The sequence below is a fragment of the Lagopus muta genome, chromosome 1, assembly GCF_023343835.1.
Source record: "Lagopus muta isolate bLagMut1 chromosome 1, bLagMut1 primary, whole genome shotgun sequence".
Classification (NCBI taxonomy): Eukaryota; Metazoa; Chordata; class Aves; order Galliformes; family Phasianidae; genus Lagopus; species Lagopus muta.
The window spans coordinates 139,761,646-139,768,886 of NC_064433.1; the positions used below are offsets into that span (position 1 = coordinate 139,761,646).

The following is a 7,241-nucleotide window of genomic DNA, read 5'->3' on the forward strand; positions in this document are numbered from 1 at the left end:
TCCAAAGTAACTAACAGGAAGTAACAAGGAGATTACAATCTCATTTAATGGGTAGTGATGCTAAATGTAGATGGAAAGGAGATAAAGAAAAATGCAAAGATAATGCAGTAAAAATAAAGCAAAGGAGATGGAAATTGAGAACACCAAGAGACTTCTAAGATCTTGAAGGTCTGTTCTAAAGTTAACAGATACTGTAAGAAACAGCCATCACTGAAACAAAGAAAGAATAATATTAACCAGGAAAGATCTAGTCAAATGTCATTGTCTTCCTGTAGATTAAAAACCATGTGATGGAGCTGGTATAGGTGAGTGATAATTGGCACCTTGGAGGGAATATCCAATTCCCTTCTCTAGCCAAAGGAGGACATAATTTACACATTATAGCTCTTCTGAACCAAGTTCAGTTGGATTCTTACCAGAGCACTGCTTCTCAGTCACTTTCAGCAGAGTTTGAGGCTTGAGAAAGTCATGTTTGCCATAACACGGTCTTCTGTCTGCTGTCCAAAGCTAGCACATAGATTTGAACTGCTGGAAAAAAAAAGCTGCAGCACTCTATTGGAGAAACACAAATTGCAAACAAGACATAGTAAAAGGAGGGAAGCACAGCTGTCCAAACCTTCACAGCAAACCCTAGCTTGTTGAGTATCCATTCCCTTCTGCATATATACCCAGATAAATGAAAAAAGTAACTCACAGTAAACCAGGAGCAAATCTTCCCCCAGCTCAGCTGTACACTGTTAGTGAAGATAACATCATTGGGAAGGCAGAACAGCTGTTTGCACTGTGACAAAGCTAAGCTAGATGGTGCCATTCAATGAGGAAGCACAGAGTTAGGACTCTAGCAGTGAGTGCATTGTCACACTGACTGGAAGCACAACAAGAGCACTGTCAGATCACCCCACACCTTTCCTTTAAGGAATAATAATGCCTACTATAACCTGGACTTGGCAGGCTTTGTCAGTTTGCACTTACAGTGAAATGCAGCCAATTTTAAATAGCCCTGTTGCTATATGACCAAATGTCTTTGTCACAAAACTGTGGAAATTCTTGAAGCCATGGTTGCAGCTTTCTTGTATTTTTTTTTTTCCCCTCAATAAAGAACTTTGTTCAACTATTTCATGATAGGTAGAAGCCAGTGCTCAAGATTTTTTTTTTCTTTTTTTCCCCAGTATTAGTAGTTCATTACTGTTTCTGCCACTCAGAAAGTAAGCAAGAAATAGTTACTAGTCTATGATTCGGAAACTCCCTTGCCTGCCATAAGCAGTCTGTATGGCTGTAAGCAAAGCTCTGCTTCAGGCTCTGTTCCTCAGTTGGGAGGAACGCCTTGCTTCACAATAGTGTTGTGAAGTTAAACACAATAAACCCTCAGGAACATTGTGGTCATAAGAAGAGTGAAGCAGCAAAGGCAGAAAGTCAGGGCATATTTATTCTGCTGGCAGAATACTACTCTCAGAGCAGTAAGTCAAACACACTCTTGGTGTAATGACAGGTAGAGCAGCAAGTGAGATGCGTTTGGCCTGTTGTTTTTAAATGCTATTGTTTCTGTTGCTAGCTTTTCAGACCCTGCAATCAAATAATTATTGTTTCCTTGGTTGCCAACTATTTTTCTTTTATTGGTAATACCAACCTTTGTTTATTCTTCTTCCTCCCATGGGAAATTTCAACACGCCTCCAGAAAGGATGTATGACTCTCATTTATAATGGGATCACTCCCTTTCTTCTCAGGGGAGGCTTTTTCTTTCCATTTTTTTCTCCCTCTGTATTTGTAGATGTGGACACCAAATCAAATCTCCCCTGTGTTCACATTCATGTGATCTGAATAAGATGAACAGATCAGCAGTTCTCACGAACTTGCCTAGGAGACAGCTCAAGAGAATTCATCTCAGACACAAGTCCATTTAAAGTGTTTAACATTCATTCTTGCAACATTAGCAACAGACCATACAATACAGTATTGAAGAATACATTCTTTTTTTTTTCCTTTCTTTAATGCAGTGACTATTTTCTGAGGTTTCATGTTCTTCATTTCTATACTGTTTTTGTTCTTCACTTCCTTCATGTTTTCTTACAATGCTGAATACTTTCACGCCGGCACATGCATTTTACTGTCCTCTATCCTATTCCTTGGTGTGGTTTTAGTCTTTGAGCTACCCATCCTCCCACCACACATGACCCTCCTCTTTCAGATACACAGCTTATTTTGTCTTCTAATCATGAACCACTGTGCTACCCTGCATCCTAAAAATTCCTTTTCTTTCACTAGGTCATCATGTACTTCTGTCAATCTCATTTGTAGCCCCCAGCTTCACTGCTGGCAACTCCTACCGATGACAGATGTCTCACAATCAAATAAATCTTGGCTTCAAGCCTCAGGGAAGCTCCAGACTTCTTTTTCTATTTGCTTTTTGCAGCAACACCTTTATACAGATGCACCAAAGTCACCTCTTCCTGAAGTACATCTTCTTTTAGACAACTTCAAGTCCCTCTGCACCATCAAGACTGAATACCTGTAGAAACAGCTTCAGAAAAACTGCATACAATGCTATTCAGCAGGGTGAGTTAGTATGGATGGCATCTTGCCCTGGCAGTCTTGTTCTGAGCAGTCAGAGCATGTCAGTGCATTACTTCATTACCTAATATATACAGCAGGAGCTTTAGACTTAAGTTTGCAGAGGAACCTTCAACGTACCAACCCTAAGCTACATATATCCTCCCCTGCCACACAGTGCAATTCATTCATCTCTTCCCAAGCCTTCTTTTCCATTCATCCTCAGTATTACCTTCCTCCGCTCATTTCTCCTACTTACATTCGGCAAGGAAGCATATGTAATTGCCCAACGAGGGCTTAAATGAAGAGAGTCTAGGGTGTGCTAACTCATCAACTGACTAGCAGGAAAGTCTACAAATTCAGATTAGCTAGATATACCAATGCTATATACACTCACATTGGCCTGGTGCCTATCTATCAGATGCTGGCAGTCAAATAACACAGCCTTCTAGCCTGCAAAAAAATGACTTGAGGAGCTATTCCAGTATATATCCAACACCAAAGCAATTCTGGCCTAGACTTTTTTGCAATATCTATATGCTTCTGAGCAAAGAAGCCAAAAGGAAAGCACTTGCTAACTCAGCTTTCTGTGATGTTAGAGGCTATGTCTGCATCAGCAAGTTGTACTTTGCAATTGAAAGTCTGTGAACTAAGATAGTTACTGCTGGGAATCAAATGCCCAAGCAACATACTTTTGGAAAGTGCTTTACTTTGGGCTAGCTCTAGATTATTCCTGCAAACTGAAACCTCGACAGATATTTCATAGAATCAAAGAATAATGAAGGCTGTAAGTGACCTCTAGATGTCACCTGGTTCAATCCCCTTGGTTCAAGAACAATCACCTAGAAAGAGTTGCCCAGGACCACATCCAGATGGCTTATGAATATCTCCAAGGATGGAGAGTCCACAAGCTCTCTGGACAACTTGTACCAATATTCAATCACTCTGAGAGTAAAGAAGCATTTCTTCATGCTCAAAACTTCCTGTGCTTCAGTTTTTATTTTATCCAAAAAGAATTCAGTTCACCTGCTCCAAGATGAACATCAATCTGTATTGTGGAGTAAAGAGATCTGTTTCAACAGCAAAAATACAACTCTTCATTCTAGTTAAAATGCTAGTGTTGACCCATAGTTTGGTAGTTTTACTACATCCATGTTCTATCACTATCAGCAGTTTCTGACTTTAAAGTAGTATTCAATATATTATTCCTTTAAAAGCCTTAACATGCTATAGGCACTTTCCTCATCTCAAAAACACAACACAAATTAATAAGAGTTATGTCTAAAAAATATATACCACCACGCTGCGTTGCAACTCTTTAAGCTATAGAAAAATATGCTTCACTCATCCAAAACTTTTCAATAATGCAAATAAAGGGACTCCTTTCCACATTCACATTGCTTCCAACACTACTGAGATTATATCCCAAGAATTCACACAGCTGTAATTAGCATCTGTGATAGTAATCTGAAAATAACTTTATCAAAACTTGCGTGCCAACCAAAACAAAACACTATCAATGAACAGTAACCATATACACACTGATGTCAGCTACAACGTTTAGAGAGGTACACATAAGCATTAGGATACTCCATATACTTGGAAGCTTGCCCAGCTCTAACATTGCCATCTTAGACGCAGATCCAAAAGAAACAGGCCCCAAATGCATATTGAAATCGGCTCACAGTCTGATGGCAAGTTCACAAATTCTACAGAGTACATAGGTGAGAATAGTGTGACTCAACACTACATAAGCAGTGAGCTAGATGCTGTGCATGAGGAGGATGCCCAATGCTCTGAGCTTTGTGAGCACTCAAGACAACCCTGTCCAGTATTGCTGAAGAGCCATGATTATGGCTCCATGGCAGATTGTCAGCTGAGACAACATCAAAGTCAGATCCCTCACCAAAATACAATTTGGTTTGACCTGCACAGTCACTATCATTGTGATTTAAAAATTATCAAACAATCTGCAGACAAGTACTACTGATAGTATTTCAGAATAAAGGACACACACAAACAACAATGGAACCAGACAACGTGACGTACCATTCTTGATGTCTTCCTAAAAGAGTGGAAAGAAGAGACGTACTACTGAAAACTCCAAGAAGGCAGACCTCAAGATGCCTCTTTTCTTTCTAGCACTTTGTTTCTCTGCAGATCATTCAGAAAGACCTCTTCAAGTATGGTCTCTCAATCTTGCTATTTTAATGAGATTTTCACGAAGCAAAAAAATGAAAATCTTCTGTTAAATCTACACCGTAAAATATATTTGCGTCCTGCTCCAACGCTTTATTCGTTCAAAATTTAGCTTACTTAGCCAGACAAATAAATTAATTATTCAACTTGCAAAATGAAGTATTACTTCTTTGAATATAGAGGAGGCAGAATCTGTCACTCAGAAGACTTCCTGCTAAACTGGCTTGCCCATATAATGCATCATGTTTTTCTTATATTTCATCTAAGAACATATTAGTAAAGTACTAGTTAGTACTTTAGAATTTTCTGCCATTTTAAAATTCATCAGTTTGCATGATGGTAAGAAAATAAAAGAAAGGCTTTATCTAACCTTTTTGGATAAAATTTTAAGAGCATGGCTGAGGGCTGAACATTCAAATATGCTTCCAGGTCAAATCCTGTTAATTACTGTAGCCTTCACTTTATTTTTAAGTGCAGACAGGATGCTTCTTCCTTATTTTTGTGATATGCATGCTGCTTCTTGACTACATTCCCCCAAGAAGGTAATCAGTTCCAGGAATTTTCATATTCATACAGAAAAGTAGTGCTGCCAGACAGATTAGTGTCTTAATAAAATGAGGGGAAGAAACAGGAAAAAAAAAATCTTGTTACAAACAAGATTTCCATTGCCAACCAAACAGTTTTTCAAAATTAAACAAGAAGTAGTTACTCATGAAATATGCATGCTAATAAGGAGTCACAAAGCCGAGCGGAAATGCTCTATGCGGAGGCGTGGCCGTCTGTTTTAAGGTGTATGAGTCAGCACCACAAGGGTGGCACCTTCATCTATTCAGAAGCCAAAACCTGGGAGCCCTCTCCTGAGGGAGTGCCTACAATAGCCTTTGAAGAACTGAGCAGGGCTCACCCACTTTAAAACACAGCTGCCGTGGAAGTAGTTATGTAATATCTGAATGGTTACAGGACCTGTCAAGTTTTATGGTTTTATGTTCCGGTTTCCAGGATTGTCTATTTCTCTTCACCTCCCCCCCCCCCCCCCTTCCCTCCTCCCCTCTCAATGCCTATTTAATAAAATTCAGCCTTGTGAATAGGGATCAAAATCCAGGGTGACTCACTTCCCCCTTCCAGAGTACCACCATCATTAGGTTGTAGCCATGCTACCTCCTGCCATTGAATCTGTGTATTTTGTGAAATTCACTTGTCTTCAGCTAAGCAGGGAGGACTTTGCTCCTAACCCTCTTCTCACTTTCCTCCAGCCAAGACAGTGACCTGGTGATTAACATACTGCCATGGGGCAAGGGCGAGAGGGGGAAGGGGAGTGATGTAGATATGAATAAGGACACACCTGAATCCAGTTTTCACACTTGCTCAACTAGTCTAACCACTATACTAGCCTCCCAGTCATAAGCAACCCATTTTTGAGTAACAGTGTCTGTTGCTAATCTAACTTAAAAAAATATATATATATCCACATATTCCTATTGGATCAGTCCCTCATGAAACTTGGACGACACCTTGACTCTTTTCTGGTTGGCATATGTTTCTACTTACACATGCCAAATGCTGCAAACGCTATGAAATCTTTCAGATAAGTCAGAATATGCCTACGGAGCTGAAATATCTCCACAGTTATGCAGCTGCTGAACAAGACTGGTTGGATTTTTACTACTGCCAGTCTTCAGTGAACCATGCCTTAGGTTCAAATATAAATACTTATATGTGATATTAAATCTGCATATTCTATGTAACATTGATTTTAAGAAATATTCACTGTGAGAAAAACTAAATATGGATACATGCTCTGCTGATCAGTGCCTCGAGTTGTGATCTAAGCTTACATTCACCACCTCTAATAGTGTTCAAGAACTTTTATTTAGTAGGTAAATGTACTAGGCAATGTGAGCAAAGCAAGTAAGTGAATATTCTTCTTCCTTTCTTCCATGGAGAGATTGCTCATGTATTACAAGAGTGCTAAGTGGACTGTCATTGGACATTAACAATAAAATTACCATGTCAATCATGATTTGGTAATTTCATTTATTTTAGAAAATTTAATCTAGTTGGAAATTAAGATAGATACGATTTTGTGTTAATTTGATTGTCATAAATCTACATATTAGTCCTGATTATTCCAGCTGTGCCATTTTTCCACGTCCAAATTACAAAAAACTTTCAAGTATCCTGCACATCTCACTCATTTACCAAATATACAATCATCATTTAAAATATCTCTTTTCTGAATATTCAGCTAATAGCTATATTTATATTAATTATCTACACAGCCTTTTTGTATAGATACAATGTAAAGCCCTTTCTATTTATTTAATTTGCCATTGTAAAACACTTCCTCTTTCTTTCAGTTAAAGATTTTTCCCTTTTCACAGGAGCCCTTTGCAACCACAGTTTTAATTTGGTTCCCTCAAGCCTTAGAAAAGATTACTTCCCTTTCTGCCAACTGTTCCATGCTCCTGCAATGTTCTCTTCATGTTTTGCGAGC

At 38.8% G+C, this 7,241-nt stretch overlaps 1 long non-coding RNA gene across 1 annotated transcript; it reads right to left on the reverse strand.

The window, feature by feature from the left end:
- Nucleotides 1–457: 457 nt before the first annotated feature.
- On the reverse strand, nucleotides 458–4,865 carry LOC125686275 (uncharacterized). The gene is made up of 3 exons (XR_007373729.1): nucleotides 4,598–4,865; nucleotides 1,628–1,815; nucleotides 458–552 (listed from the first exon to the last, which is right to left on the reverse strand). It is a non-coding gene; the product is annotated as an uncharacterized LOC125686275 (long non-coding RNA).
- Nucleotides 4,866–7,241: the final 2,376 nt, after the last annotated feature.